The sequence below is a fragment of the Oncorhynchus clarkii genome, chromosome 15, assembly GCF_045791955.1.
Source record: "Oncorhynchus clarkii lewisi isolate Uvic-CL-2024 chromosome 15, UVic_Ocla_1.0, whole genome shotgun sequence".
Classification (NCBI taxonomy): Eukaryota; Metazoa; Chordata; class Actinopteri; order Salmoniformes; family Salmonidae; genus Oncorhynchus; species Oncorhynchus clarkii.
Window position 1 is genome coordinate 16283278 of NC_092161.1, and position 16389 is coordinate 16299666.

Here is a 16389-nt window from a genome sequence, read left to right on the forward strand (position 1 = left end):
TTGTTTCGTTATAGTCTTCGGTAAGGGTTTACTCGGCTGTTCGTGGACAAAAAACCTTATCTTCGAGGCAAACCGAAGATAGCTCAAAACTATGCCCCTACGTCAGTGATTGGTCAACAGTAGAGATTCTTCAATTAAGTGTTTATTGTCATTCAAGGAGAGACTAATTGTTTTCATGCTAATTTTTTTACTTGAGAAATACTGCACTAAACATCTTAGATGTAAAATTGTGTGATTAAGATCTCCTCTGCAAAAACGTGAAAATGAATGAGACATTTTAAGAGAGTATGAGAGCATACATTTGGTTCACCTAGCAGAGTTTGGCTAGGCCATAGCATGCAGAGGGCTTAAGACATTGGTTGATCCCTCCCTAGGGAGAAGACATTCCAGTGCCTGTCACAGAGTGATGGGTCATTACTCAATCATTACTCTGTCATAACACAGTCATATCAGTCATAACACAGTCATAACACAGTCATATCAGTCATAACACAGTCATATCAGTCATAACACAGTCATATCAGTCATAACACAGTCATATCAGTCATAATACAGTTATATCAGTCATATCAGTCATAACACAGTCACAACACAGTCATTACTCAGTCATAACACAGTCATAACACAGTCATAACACAGCCATTACTCAGTCATATCAGTCATAACACAGCCATTACTCAGTCATATCAGTCACAACACAGTCATTACTCAGTCATTACACAGTCATATCAGTCACAACACAGTCATTACTCAGTCATAACACAGCCATATCAGTCATAACACAGCCATTACTCAGTCATATCAGTCACAACACAGTCATTACTCAGTCATTACACAGTCATATCAGTCACAACACAGTAATTACTCAGTCATAACACAGTCATATCAGTCATAACACAGTCATAACACAGTCATTACACAGTCATTACTCAGTCATATCAGTCGTTACTCAGTCATATCAGTCATATCAGTCATAACACAGTCATAACACAGTTATATCAGTCATAACACAGTCATTACTCAGTCATAACACAGTCATATCAGTCATAACACAGTCATTACTCAGTCACAACACAGTCATTACTCAGTCATAACACAGTCGTATCAGTCATAACACAGTCATATCAGTCATAACACAGTCATAACACAGTCATATCAGTCATAACACAGTCATATCAGTCATAACACAGTCATTACACAGTCATAACACAGTCATATCAGTCATAACACAGTCATAACACAGTCATAACACAGTCATATCACAGTCATTACACAGTCATATCACAGTCATAACACAGTCATAACACAGTCATTACACAGTCATTACACAGTCATATCAGTCATAACACAGTCATAACACAGTCATATCAGTTGTTACTCAGTCATATCAGTCATAACACTGTCATATCAGTCATAACACAGTCATATCAGTCATAACACAGTCTTAACACAGTCATTACTAAGTCATTACTAAGTCATTACACAGTCATTACACAGTCATAACACAGTCATTACTCAGTCATATCACAGTCATAACACAGTCATATCAGTCATAACACAGTCATTACTAAGTCATTACACAGTCATTACACATTGACACAAGATGACGTTGAAGGATGGCTTCAACCAAAATATGTTGATGGCTCTGTGGGGTTATGTTCACACAAACTGTGTGTGTGTGTGTGTGTGTGTGTGTGTGTGTGTGCGTGCGTGCGTGCGTGCGTGTGTGTGTGTGTGTGTGTGTGTGTGTGTGTGCGTGCGTGTGTGCGTGTGTGTGTGTAAGAGAGAGAGTAAAGGCCAATTTTTCTTGTTTTTCAAGCGAAGGTCTTTTAAGGGAGTATGCAAACACACTCGTTTGGTTCGGCTAGCCGAATTCGGCTAGGAGCCAGCCAAACTGCAGCATGCTGACGCCTTAAGAGACAGAGACAAAGATAGAAAGAGACAGACAGAAACCGAGAAAGGGTGAGAGAGGTTTCAGTCAGAGTGTTGCTGTGCTATCTGGTGCTCCTGTGTGAATGGTCTTTGAGAGGATGCCTGCGTGGCTCTTGGCTCGTTTAACGCTAGCTAATCTTTGTACAAATATCTACTTAGCACACACAGGACTGTTTGTCTACACACACTCTGCTTACTTACCAGTGTCTGGAGTTTATCAATGATCTAACAACACTATGTCAGTCTCTCACACACAAACAGCAGAGTGTGTGTCAACACATCTAGAGGTCACTGACGCTAAAGGTCACACGTGCCTTTATTCAAACATAAGTGTGACTTCTACCTACGTAAAACTAGTCTTCTGATTCAGGGTGATGATGGATACTATGCAGTCAGCAGTACAAAACAACAGTATGTAGGGACGGGCATGTTCCACTTCAATCAACCAGTCCATTTAGAGTTTGTGATAAAACTGTCCTCATTTGGAATGCAGCTTGTGTATTCCATCCCGTTAGAATACAAGCTCCCGTTAGGCTACAAGCTCCCGTTAGGATACAAGCTCCCGTTAGGATACAAGCTCCCGTTAGGCTACAAGCTCCCGTTAGGATACAAGCTCCCGTTAGGCTACAAGCTCCCGTTAGGATACAAGCTCCCGTTAGGCTACAAGCTCCCGTTAGGCTACAAGCTCCCGTTAGGCCTACAAGCTCCCATTAGGCCTACAAGCTCCCGTTAGGCTACAAGCTCCCGTTAGGATACAAGCTCCCATTAGAATACAAGCTCCCGTTAGGCTACAAGCTCCCGTTAGGCTACAAGCTCCCGTTAGGATACAAGCTCCCATTAGAATACAAGCTCCCGTTAGGCTACAAGCTCCCGTTAGGATACAAGCTCCCGTTAGGATACAAGCTCCCGTTAGGCTACAAGCTCCCGTTAGGATACAAGCTCCCGTTAGGATACAAGCTCCTGTTAGGATACAAGCTCCCGTTAGGATACAAGCTCCCGTTAGGATACAAGCTCCCGTTAGGCCTACAAGCCCCCTTTAGGCCTAAAAGCTCCCGTTAGGGTACAAGCTCCTGTAAGGATACAAGCTCCCGTTAGGATAAAAGCTCCCGTTAGGGTACAAGCTCCTGTAAGGATACAAGCTCCCGTTAGGATAAAAGCTCCCGTTAGGGTACAAGCTCCTGTAAGGATACAAGCTCCCGTTAGGATAAAAGCTCCCGTTAGGGTACAAGCTCCTGTTAGGCCTACATGCTCCCGTTAGGCCTACAAGCTCCCGCTAGGTCTACAGAAATAAAGGCCTATAAAAACAAATTATTTTTTTGCAAATGTCTAAAAAATAAAAACTGAAATAATTTATTTACGTAAGTATTTCAACCCTTTGCTATGAGACTCGAAATTGAGCTCAGGTGCATCCTGTTTCCATTGATCATTCTTGAGATGTTTCTACAACTTGATTGGAGTCCACCTGTGGTAAATTCATTTGATTGGACATGATTTGGAAAGGCACACACCTGTCTATAAGATCCTACAGTTGAAAGTGCATGTCAGAACAAAAACCAAGCCATGAGGCCGAAGGAATTGTCCGTAATACACCGAAACATGATTGTGTCGAGGCACAGATCTGGGAAAAGGTACCAAAATATTTCTGCTGCATTCAAGGTCCCAAAGAACACAGTGGCCTCCATCATTATTAAATGGAAGAAGTTTTGAACCACCAAGACTCTTCCTAGAGCAATCGGGGGAGAAGGGCCTTGGTCAGGGAGGTGACCAAGAACCTGATGGTCACTCTGACAGAGCTCCAGAGTTCCTCTGTGGAGAACCTTCCAGAAGGACATCCATCTCTGCACCACTCCACCAATCTGGCCTTTATAGTAGAGTGGCCAGGCGGAAGCCACTTCTCAGTAAAAGGCCCGCTTGGAGTTTGTCAAAAGGCACCTAAAGGACTCTCAGACCATGTGAAACAAGATTATCTGGTCTGATGAAACCAAGATTGAACTCTTTAGCCTAAATCCAAGCATTACTTCTGGAGGAAACCTGGTGGTGAAGCATGGTGGTGGCAGCATCATGCTGTGGGTATGTTTTTAAGTGACAGGGACTTGGAGACTAGCCAGGATCAAGGGAAAAATGAACGGAGCAAAGAACAGAGAGATCTTTAATGAAAACCTGCTCTAGAGCGCTCAGGACCTCAGACTGGAGCGAAGGTTCACCTTCCAAAGGACAACGACCCTAAGCACACAGCCAAGACAACACAGGAGAGAGAGGCTTTGAGACAAGTCTCTGAATTTCCTTGAGTGGCCCAGCCAGAGCCCGGACTTGAACCTTATCCAACATCTTTGGAGAGACCTGAAAATAGCTGTGCAGCGACGCTCCCCATCCAACCTGGCAGAGGTTGAGAGGATCTGCAGAGAAGAATGGGAGAAACTCCCCAAATATAGGTGTGCCAAGAAGACTCATGGCTGTAATTGCTGCCAAAAGTGCTTCAACAAAGTACTGAGTAAAGGGTCTGAAAACTTATGTAAATGTGATATTTCAGTTTTTTTTTATTTTTAATACATTTGCAAAAAATTCTAAAAACCTGTTTTTGCTTTGTCATTATGGAGGATTGCGTGTAGATTAATTAGGGATAAAAACAACTTCATCCATTTTAGAATAAGGCTGTAACGTAACAAAATGTGGAAAAAGTCAAGGGGTCTGAATACTTTCTGAATGCACTGTATGTACTGTATTATCACTGAGACAGGTCTCAAGGAGATTTATTCAACACCACTGAAAGGCCAAAAGCACATCGTTTCAGGTACATCTGTGTAATGTGATCAATTGTTAGGTAGGTGGCAGGGATACAGGAGTGTGAGCAAACATCTACAACTTCTATGTGTCTCGAACTATGCAGACTTTAAACTCCTCCGCTTGCATTTTTTATCTCTGTCCTCCCTTCCCTTTCTCTTCCATGCTTCTCTCTTGCACAGCTATGTTCTCTATTCCCTCTCTCCTTCATTCCCCTCTCCTCTAGCTCCTTTCTCCATCCCTCCCTCTCTCTCCCTCTCTCCCCCTCATCTTGTCTGGAAGAGGCTGTGGAAGGCTATCGAGGTATGCAGGGTCAGGCTTGGGAGGCAGGGCGGCTCGGAGCCCCATGGGAGGGTACTGGACCCTGGCCACCTGTTGCTCCAGGTGGCCTTCTCTGAGACTGGACACCTAAAACCACCAGGACATGAGAAACCTGACCCTACAACCCCTGCAACACTAAAGCATAATATGTCAAGTAAACTACACAGCCCTATATGCAAATCTACAGAACAATAGGTTTGATCTGTGGGAAAATGTTCAAATGAGCTTCCAGCAACCAAGCCTTTATAGTTGGCTATGTGTATGATCAACACTACACTAAAACACTAGTATAACCGCCTAATATGGATAGACTCACAGCCTAAAGTAGCTCTCTTTCACAAGCACAGTCCACAGTGCAGGCTATGAGAAACACACAGCATGCCCTACACTGAGATCTGACTTCACTGGGACATGCAGGTGATCCTGAGAGGGGCGTGTTCAAGACGAGAGTGACAAGCTGCACATTCCAGTGTAAAGAGATAATCCTGATTGGAGAACCATCATGCACACACACACACACACACACACACACACACACACACACAGAGAGTTAGGCCCGCAGATAGTAGCCTGCAGGCTGTTATGACTACATGATCGTACCCGCTGTAGCACAGATGAAAGTACACCCTCAGGAGTTATTTTTCTCCTTTTGCCAATTAACATTAAATCCTAAGAAAACAATAAACCTTTCCACAGTTGTAGCCAGAACTTAGACAGAACTCAAAAAGTCCCACATTGCCAGAACAAGAACTAAAGAACTATCCACCCAGAGTCACAGCCAGGACAAAAATGATCCATGGACTCAGTGCCAATCTATATTCATGGCATCAGAAGCAAAACAACAGCAACCAGAACCTAGCCAGAGTAAGCACTAACCATGGACCCATAGCCAGAACATAGCCAGTACAAGAGCTATCCTGCCCAGAACCAGAACTATCCAAGAAAATACATCCAGACAGGATGAGATCTATCCATTGAGTCATTGTCAAAACAAGAGCTATCCAATGAGTCCTAGCCAAGCCAAGCTATTCATAGACAGAACAAGACATACCTACTGAGAGTGGACCAAAACACCAATGCCAAACACACACCTATTAAGGCAACACAGTACTTCAAGGCCTGATGTTATCTTTCCAGAATAGGCCTATGGACCAATCCTTGCCTTTAACCCTGTTGTTAATAGTTATCGAATGTTGGGCTGACATGAAAATGGAACAGTGAAATGTGTGCGTTCATCAGCACATGGCTAAGGCTGCTCAAAACTCTGCCACCAAATAAGATCAGAAGACTGAGAAAGGAGAGAAAGCCAATCAGACTGGAATGAATTAGAGAATAGCTTTGACCAGAGACCGCCGAAGGTCAACCACAAACTCTAACACACCAGAGATGATGTTCCTTAGATGTCCCTCAGACAGAGGCACAGGAATCAATGCCAAACATACATGGCCTCTTGGTAAACCAGTTCACTTATTCAGTTAATTGAAGAGATCATTCTTCTTGATCTCTTCAAGTAAAGGTATGCAAAGATCACACATTTTACTGCAGTGGGCTAAATCAGGGTCACGCAGAGTGTTTCTTGGTAGTCTTAAACAAATCCACTTTGAAACAAACACCTCACACACATGGTTATGGGCTGAAACCAAATAATACACCTGACATGGTACAGGTGTCGAGTTGAAATGTATTACATTTAGAGTTTGCATCCCAATATTACACTTTATATATATCACAGAATACTGAAATATAACAGAACTCTGTGACATAGAAACACCGGACTTTCTGTTCATTTAAAAAAAATCCTGTTTATTAATTATGAAATGATGAAAAAGATGAATAATATTCCAGCCATAAGGCCACTAGAAGACAATTTGGTAATTTGACTGCAGGAAAAGGTTTTAATAGCGATGGGGGAAATCAATACAGTTACATATCGGGATATTCTTTTTTTTTACAATATATTGTATCTTTTAGTTTTGACAATATCCAAGTCTTATTTTTACACTAGTTGACTGTACCTGCACCAAAACAAAGTATTTGTCTTTCATAGCTTGTTCTCCATCTTCTATTTAAATAGGGAGACAATTACTTTTCAGCCCTTTTATTTCCATGACTGATCAAAGCCTGTTTTCTCATGACTCTCTCTTGTCCCTCTGCTGAAGACATGGTGAACAATATGTTTGGGACATCAAATCACAATTAACAACTATAAAATCACAGTATCGAATAGAAATACATATTGAATCATGAGAATCTCAATACATACATTATACAGCACCAGTCAAAGGTTTGGACACACCTACTCATTCTAAGGTTTTTCTTTATTTTTACTATTTTCTACATTGTAGAATAATAGTGAAGACATCAAAACTATGAACTAACACATATGGAATAATGTAGTAACCAAAAAAGTGTTAAACAAATCTAAATAGATTTTAGATTTTTCAAAGTAGCCACTCTTTGCCTGGATGACAGCTTTGCACACGCTTGACATTCTCTCAACCAGCTTCATGAGGTAGTCACCTGGAATGCATTTAAATTAACAGGTGTGCCTTGTTAAAAGTTCATTTGTGAAATGTATTTCCTTCTGAATGAGTTTGTGCAAATCAGTTGTGTTGTGACATGATAGAGTTGGTATACAGAAGATAGCCCTATTTGTTAAAAGACCAAGTCTATATTATGGCAAAAACAGCTCAAATAAGCAAAGAGAAATTACAGTCTATCATTAATTTAAGACATGAAGGTCAGTCAATCCGGAACATTTCAAGAACTTTGAAAGTTTCTTCAAGTGCAGTCGCAAAAACCATCAAGCACTATGATGAAACTGGTTCTCATGAGGAACGCCACAGGAAAGGAAGACCCAGAGTTACCTCTACATTAGAGTTACCAACCTCAGAAATTGCAGCTCATATAAATGCTTCACAGAGTTCAAGTAACAGACATATTGACATCAACTGTTCATAGGAGACTGCATGAATCAGGCTTTCATGGTTGAAGAACACCAATAATAAGAAGAGACTTGCTTGGGCCAAGAAACACAAGCAATGGACATTAGACCGGTGGAAATCTGTTCTTTGGTCTGATGAGTCCAAATTTGAGATTTTTGGTTCCAACTTCCGTGTCTTTGTGAGATGCAGAGTCGGTGAACGGATGATCTCCGCGTGAGTGGTTACTACCATGAAGCATGGAGGAGGAGGTGTGATGGTGTGGGGGTGTTTTGCTGGTGACATTGTTGGTGATTTATTTAGAATTCAAGGCACACTTAACCAGCATGGCTACGACAGCATTCTGCAGCGATACGCCATCCCATCTGGCTTGTGCATAGTGGGACTATCATTTGTTTTTCAACGGGACAATGACCCAACACACCTTCAGATTGTGTAAGGGCTATTTGACCAAGAAGGAAAGTGATGGAGTGCTGCATCAAATGACCTGGCCTCCACAAACCCGACCTCAACCCAATTGAGATTGTTTGGGATGAGTTGGACTGCAGAGTGAAGGAAAAGCAGCCAACAAGTGCTCAGTATATGTGAGAACTCCCACATCAGTAGGTGTGTCCAAACTGTTGAGTGGTACTGTATTTACAATAGTATGTGGAAACCCCTTCAAATTAATAGATTCGGCTTTTTCAGCCACACCTGTTGCTGACAGGTGTATAAAATCGAGCACACAGCCATGCAATCTCCATAGACAAACATTGGCAGTAGAATGGCTTACTGAAGAGCTTAGTGACTTTTAACGTGGCACTGTCCCACATTTCCAACAAGTCAGTTCATCAAATATCTGCCCCGCTAGATCTGCCCTGGTCAACAGTAAGTGCTGTTATTGGGAAGTGGAAACGTCTAGGAGAAACAATGGTTCAGCCCCAAAGTGGTAAGCCACACAAGCTCACAGAACATGACCGACGAGTGCTGAAGTGTGTAACACGTAACAAATCGTCTGTCCTCGGTTGCAACACTCACTACCGAGTTCCAAACAGCCTCTGGAAGCAATGTCAGGCTGTTATAGCAGCAAAGGTGGGGGGGACCAACTCCATATTAATGCCCATGATCTTGGAATAAGATGTTAGATGAGCAGGTGTCCACATACTTTTGGTCATGTAGTGTATCATATCGGCACCAAAGTATCGTGATAATATGGTATCATGAGATCCCTGGCAATTTCAAGCCCTCGTTTTTAATTCATCTGACATCATGGATTGAGCTGAAACAATCTCTCCAGCTGTCAGGATATCTTGTCGGTTTAACTGAGGTCTATTTTCTATGCGAGGCAGTTGGGCTAATTGTATTCTAAATAGAGCAGTGACTATCTCACCCATTCGCGGATTCGCCAAGAGCTCATTAGCCCATTGGATTAGAAAAAAATATTTTGTTATTTAAATTAATCCTCAGCAAAGTGATGATATGAGACTCATTGAGAGACGCCCTTGACAGCTCACAGCTAAAAGACATTCAGGCATTCCACCGCATTGATGGTTCAGAGGAGTTGACCAGCTGTCCATTTATTGTAATTAGGTTATTCTTGCACAGTGTACGTTTGGTTTAGTGATGAGGGGAGTGGGTTCTTTTTAAAAGCACACAATTAGTGGTGTCAAAGCTGTGCGTCATGAGATAAAATCCAATCTGTTTCGGTTGACATTGAGGCAGGCTAATAAATAAGATGTAGGCATGAAACCAACGATTTGGGGAGGGAATTTGGCTACGCTTTGCTATGTCTGTTTTCTGTTACTCTCTTCTATAGGAACGACTACGGACTGAGGCCTGCAAAAATCTACACACTGTTGGTCTTAAAATGACAATGTTTTTACCAAAAAAGAATATACATTTTAATCATGAGAATAATACAAAATGCATTCAGACACAAAGATCTAACGTTTGAGAAACTAATTTGGCAAAAAAAGACGCAATTCTGAAAGCTGAAGGCAGAAAAGCTACTACCCCCATCACTCAATGCGTCCCAAAACTATCTTCTACAACCACCCTACAATCACATTTTCAAATGAGTACTTTTTATGACCATTTCGTTCCATATTCCCAATATTAAGCGCGCAGTCTTTGCTTCTATTGATTTGCCCTGAACGGTAGTTGAATCAAATAGAACGTGGAAACAAAACAATTGTTACACACAAAGTTAGCGAGGTATCCGCATCCCGATTACAACATGAAAAACACTGAACATACAAGGTTTAAATATGATTATATGAACATATGAAATATGAACATACAAGGTTAAAATATGATTCCCTGAGTGAATCCGTTATTACATAAATAAAAGCATATTGTTAACTTGTAACGCATGTGTCATTACTTCGCGTAGTACCGCAAGACAGGAATCATTAGTAAAGAAAAACTTACCAAAACGTGCTATAGTTGGTATTTACTCCTCGGACAACAATCTATCTCTTTCTCAGCTTTTTACTTCAGTAAAATCCGGGGGGAAAAAACACTTTTCCTTTTTCTTTACTGCTTTAGTAATTTACTGCGATGCCACCGACATTTTCTTAGGCTCCCCAAGTTCTCACATTGAATGGCCGTTTTTGGATGACTGAGCTCTCAAACAATTCTCCCCTTTGCGACGCCTTTTCGGGTCCACCCACTTCCCAAGAAGGGGGAGGGATCTGAACAATAGGGGCTCGCTCCCAAATCACAAAGTTTGGTAAAGCCCTCTAGTTTCCCCCAAGAAACACACTCTATTGTCTGGCCCAGTGGTTCTCACCGCAGTGCGTAATGATGAAATGTGTTGTTATAATGAATGTATGTACCTGTGCATAAAATAGTTTTATAGGAACAGTATAAGACAAACAAAAAAGTCCCAAAAGTTCTACATGGTGGGGGGAGAAAAAAATGCCCCTCCCCCTCATTGCCTAGACTGGTGTGTTCCTCCAGTTTGTAATGAGCCCGTCCATTGACGCCCGCATGCCTCTATATCTCTCTCTAGCGCAGCTGTCAGGAGATGGAGGCAGTAAGAGGCAATAAGAGGCATCGCAATACTCTCTCTCTCTCATACTACAGTGATCACAGAAAATAACCCATGCACATGCCTCGCAAATTCTACTTCACTTCAATCAGCGCCATTTGAAATGAGGGCGCCAAACTGTCCACTTAATTAATAAAGGACTATCGCGACTAAGATTACAGGGGTTTGACAGTGTCCAGTTGGTGGGGGGTTGTCCGGGAGCTGAATGGAGGAGATCCCACCATGCACCTGAGCGGTTATTGCAACACAGTGGGGTGTTATTTGCATACAAAGCCTTGCAGGTTTGTGACACCTGTTGTTCTTGTTCAAGGTGAAAGTGTATGAAGTGTGTGTGGTGCTTGGGGTAGCTGGGTTGTTGTGTGTGTGTGTGTTATTGCCAGTGTGCAGTTGGTCCTGTCTGTTCTTTATGCACCCTCCTCCTGCTAGTTCATATCCACATGTTATTGGTATGCATGGGACGGATGACATTATTGACATGTTGGTGAAATAATCACGTTCATTCGTCAGATTGACTAAAACTAAACAGTGTCCATAATCAGACATGCTCCCTCATAAAGTAAGGATACTCTCTCCCTGTCCTGTGTACACAGACACACACGCACATATTTTGGAGAGTCATCATCAGTATTTGAGGGTGTTTTCCCAAAGCTTTGGTGTGGGTGTGGTTTGCCAGTGCTTGGCCAGTGTTCTGGTGTTGCTGTTGCTACTGCTTGGGGGGCTGTTTCTATGTGGTTGTCAAACTCTGGACTGCTCTGGACCCTCCAATGACCACTAGGAGCAGAGCGAGAGGGTCCCAAACTCTCAACCAACCCCTCCATACCGCCTCTTCCCCCTCCCCCTCTCCTCTCTGTGCTGGTCTGGCTGAATTAGGCCTGGACAAAAGGCTTTGTAGCCCGGCCATGAAAGGCCCATTAACCATACTGCAGCCCCCAGAGGCCTTGCCCGCAGCAGACCACCTCCCAGAATGCCTCTCTCTCAGCAGGCTGCTGTCCCAGCATGCAACGCTCCCCTTCAGCTAGGCTGTCCTGTCACCACTCCTAGCTTCAGCCCCCCCCCCCAACCACAAAACCCCATTATAGACCCAGACAAAGATTGTCATGTAGATTGTTATGAATTAAGTTATTAGAGTAATAGAGAGGGAGTGAGAAGTTGGGGAAAATAGTGGGAAAGTGGACTGTTTTTACTGTGTGAATGTTGGCAGTGTTTAGGCTGTGTATCTATCTGTTTGTACTGTGTATACATATAGACTACTTACAGCCTATTGTATGTAGCTAGTAGGTACTCATTGAGTATGAATGAAAATGGGTAGCTAACTACAGCACTACAACGTCTCAGTTATATCAATGTTGATCATTGATCATATCAAATAAGCAATATAAATGAATAAAGTACAGAATAAAAATGGGTTTGCGTGACCATTGAATGCATGTAATTTCCTGTGTCTGCAGGTGTGTGTGGGATACTGTACGCATCAATGTTGAGTGTGATGCTCTCCTAACCCCGCCCACAGTCTCTTCAGTCTTCACTGAGCACACTATTATTCATGTGGGCGCCATGACAACGACCCCCTCACGTGGTGTCTCCTACTGACCTTAGCAGCTGTGTCACATCCTCACTGTGACAAAACACTGAACAAATCACACACACACACACACACACACACACACACACACACACACACACACACACACACACACACACACACACACACACACACACACACACACACACACACACACACACACACACACCTGCTAATGTACGCTTGTACACTATGACACAAGTGCACTGAAGTACCCTGTTAAAATGTTAGAACTGGGAACATACACATTTGGAACCACGTAAAGAAATGATCTGAAAATAAAGCTGTGCACATCCACCATGCAGGACTCAAAATACTCACCACTACAGACTAAAAACTTTGCAAGTTGCAAAAAATGTGATTCAAGACGTGAATGCTGATTGATTGACAACAGTGATATATCAGATCTTATACCACGGGTTAGACAAAACATGTATTTTAACTCTTTTAATTATGTTGGTAAACAGTTTATAATAGCAATAAGGCACCTCGGGGGTTTGTGGTACATGGCCAATATACCACGGCTAAGGGCTGTATGCAGGCACTCCGCATTGCGTCATGCTTAAGAACAGCCCTTAGCCGTGGTATATTGGCCAAATACAGTGCCTTGCAAAAGTATTCATCCCCCTTGGCATTTTTCCTATTTTGTTGCATTACAACCTGTCACGCCCTGTCACGCTCACCCGGACCCTCCCCTGTAGGTTCAGGTTTGCGGCTGGGAGTCCGCACCTTTGGGGGGGGTACTGTCACACCCTGACCTTAGAGAGCCATTTTATTTCTCTATTTGGTGAGGTCAGGGTGTGATTTGGGGTGGGCATTCTATGTTGTCTATTTCTTTGTTTTGGCCGAGTAGGGATCCCAATCAGAGGCAGCTCTCTATCGTTGTCTCTGATTGGGAATCATACTTAGGCAGCCTTTTTTCCCACCTGTTTGTGGGTAGTTATTTCTGTTTAGTCTCTGTTACCTGACAGAACTGTTCGCTTTCGTTTTGTTACATTGTTCGAGTGTTTTTTGATAATAAAATAAATCATGAATACTTTTCACGCTGCGCTTTGGTCCACTCCTTCCGACGACAGGCGATACACAACCTGTAATTTAAATAGATTTTTATTTGGATTTTATGTAATGGACATAGACAAAATAGTCCAAAGTGCTGAGGTGAAATGAAAAAAAAATACTTGTTTCAAATAATTAGAAAAAAAAAATGGAAAAGTGATGCGTGCATATCTATTCACCCCATCTGCTATGAAGCCCCTAAATAAGATCTGGTGCAACCAATTACCTCCAGAAGTCACATAATTAGTTAAATAAAGTCCACCTGTGATCTGTCACATGATCTCAGTATATATACACCTGTTCTGAAAAGCCCCAGAGTCTGCAACACCACTAAGCAAGGGGCACTACCAAGCAAGTGGCACCATGAAGACCAATGAGCTCTCCAAACAGGTCAGGGACAAAGTTGTGGAGAAGTACAGATCAGGGTTGGGTTATAAAAAAATATCCCAAACTTTGTACATTCCACAGAGCACCATTAAATCCATTACAAAAACATGGAAAGAATATGGCACCACAACAAACCTGCCAAGAGAGGGCCGCCACCAAAACTCACGGACCAGGCAAAGAGGGCATTAATCAGAGAGGCAACAAATAAACCAAAGATAACTCTGAAGGAGCTGCAAAGCGCCACAGTGGAGATTGGAGTATCTGTCCATAGGACCACTTTAAGCCGTACACTCCACAGAGCTGGGCTTTACAGAAGAGTGACCAGAAAAAAAGCCATTGCTTAAAGAAAAAATAAGCAAACACGTTTGGTGTTCGCCAAAAGGCATGTGGGAGACTCCCCAAACATATGGAAGAAGGTACTCTGGTCAGATGAGACTAAAATTTAGCTTTTTGGCCATCAAGGAAAACGCTATGTCTGGCGCAAACCTACCACCTCTCATCACCCCGAGAACACCATCCCCACAGTGAAGCATGGTGGTGGCAGCATCATGCTGTGGGGATGTTTTTCATCTGCATGGACTGGGAAACTGGTCAGAATTGAAGGAATGATGGATGGCGCTAAATACAGGGAAATTATTGAGGGAAACCTGTTTCAGTCTTCCAGAGATTTGAGACTGGGACGGAGGTTCACCTCCCATCAGGACAATGACCCTGAGCATACTGCTAAAGCAACACTCGAGTGGATTAAGGGGAAACATTTAAATGTCTTGGAATGGCCTAGTCAAAGCCCAGACCTCAATCCAATTGAGAATCTGTGGTATGACTTAAAGATTGCTGTCCACCAGCGGAACCCATCCAACTTGAAGGAGCTGGAGAAGTTTGCCTTGAAGAGTTGGCAAAAGTCCCAGTGGCTAGATGTGCCAAGCTTATAGAGACATACCCCAAGAGACTTGCAGCTGTAATTGCTTCAAAAGGTGGCTCTATAAAGTATTGCCTTTGGGGGGGGGGGGTTGAATAGTTATGCACGCTCTAGTTTTCTGTTTTTTGTCTTATTTCTTGTTTGTTTCACAATTTAAAAAAATGGCATCTTCAAAGTGGTCGACATGTTGTGTAACTCAAAATGTTCTGTTCTTTCTCTCTCTGACTGTGCTGGGGCTCACTGCTGTGTGTATGTGTGTGTAAAAAAAACAAATCAAATTTAATTGTCACATGCGCGGAATACAACAAGTGTAGACCTAACAGTGAAATGCTTACTTACAAGCCCATAACCAACAATACTTTAAGAAGTGTGTATGCATTAATCTTCATGTACACAACTGTTCAAAAGTTTGGGGTCACTTAGAAATGTCCTTGTTTTTGAAAGAAAAGCAAAAAACGTTGTCCATTAAAATAACATCAAATTGATCAGAAATACAGCGTAGACATTGTTAATGTTGTAAATTACTGTTGTTGCTGGAGACAACAGATTTTCTATGGAATATCTACATAGGTGTACAGAGGCCCATTATCAGCGTTCAGTGTAAGTTGTGACTAGACTGTAGTAGTGTAGGTCTGGTGTTCAGTGTAAGTTGTGACTCTAGACTATAGTAGTGTAGGTCTGGTGTTCAGTGTAAGTTGTGACTAGACTGTAGTAGTGTAGGTCTGGTGTTCAGTGTAAGTTGTGACTCTAGACTATAGTAGTGTAGGTCTGGCGTTCAGTGTAAGTTGTGACTAGACTATAGTAGTGTAGGTCTGGTGTTCAGTGTAAGTTGTGACTAGACTATAGTAGTGTAGGTCTGGCGTTCAGTGTAAGTTGTGACTAGACTATAGTAGTGTAGGTCTGGTGTTCAGTGTAAGTTGTGACTCTAGACTATAGTAGTGTAGGTCTGGTGTTCAGTGTAAGTTGTGACTAGACTGTAGTAGTGTAGGTCTGGTGTTCAGTGTAAGTTGTGACTAGACTATAGTAGTGTAGGTCTGGCGTTCAGTGTAAGTTGTGACTAGACTATAGTAGTGTAGGTCTGGTGTTCAGTGTAAGTTGTGACTAGACAATAGTAGTGTAGGTCTTGCGTTCAGTGTAAGTTGTGACTCTAGACTATAGTAGTGTAGGTCTGGCGTTCAGTGTAAGTTGTGACTCTAGACTATAGTAGTGTAGGTCTGGTGTTCAGTGTAAGTTGTGACTCTAGACTGTAGTAGTGTAGGTCTGGTGTTCAGTGTAAGTTGTGACTAGACTATAGTAGTGTAGGTCTGGTGTTCAGTGTAAGTTGTGACTAGACTATAGTAGTGTAGGTCTTGCGTTCAGTGTAAGTTGTGACTCTAGACTATAGTAGTGTAGGTCTGGCGTTCAGTGTAAGTTGTGACTCTAGACTATAGTAGTGTAG

The 16389-nt window shown here is 42.5% G+C and overlaps 1 protein-coding gene across 1 annotated transcript in view; it reads right to left on the reverse strand.

The window, feature by feature from the left end:
• The window catches only part of LOC139366964 (brother of CDO-like), a 48784-nt gene extending 38207 nt beyond the window's left edge, over positions 1–10577 (reverse strand). Inside the window, exon 1 of the mRNA XM_071104773.1 lies at positions 10386–10577. The gene's annotated coding sequence lies outside the window, so the exon portion shown is untranslated. The remainder of the gene's footprint in view (positions 1–10385) is intronic.
• Between the last annotated feature and the right edge of the window lie 5812 nt (positions 10578–16389).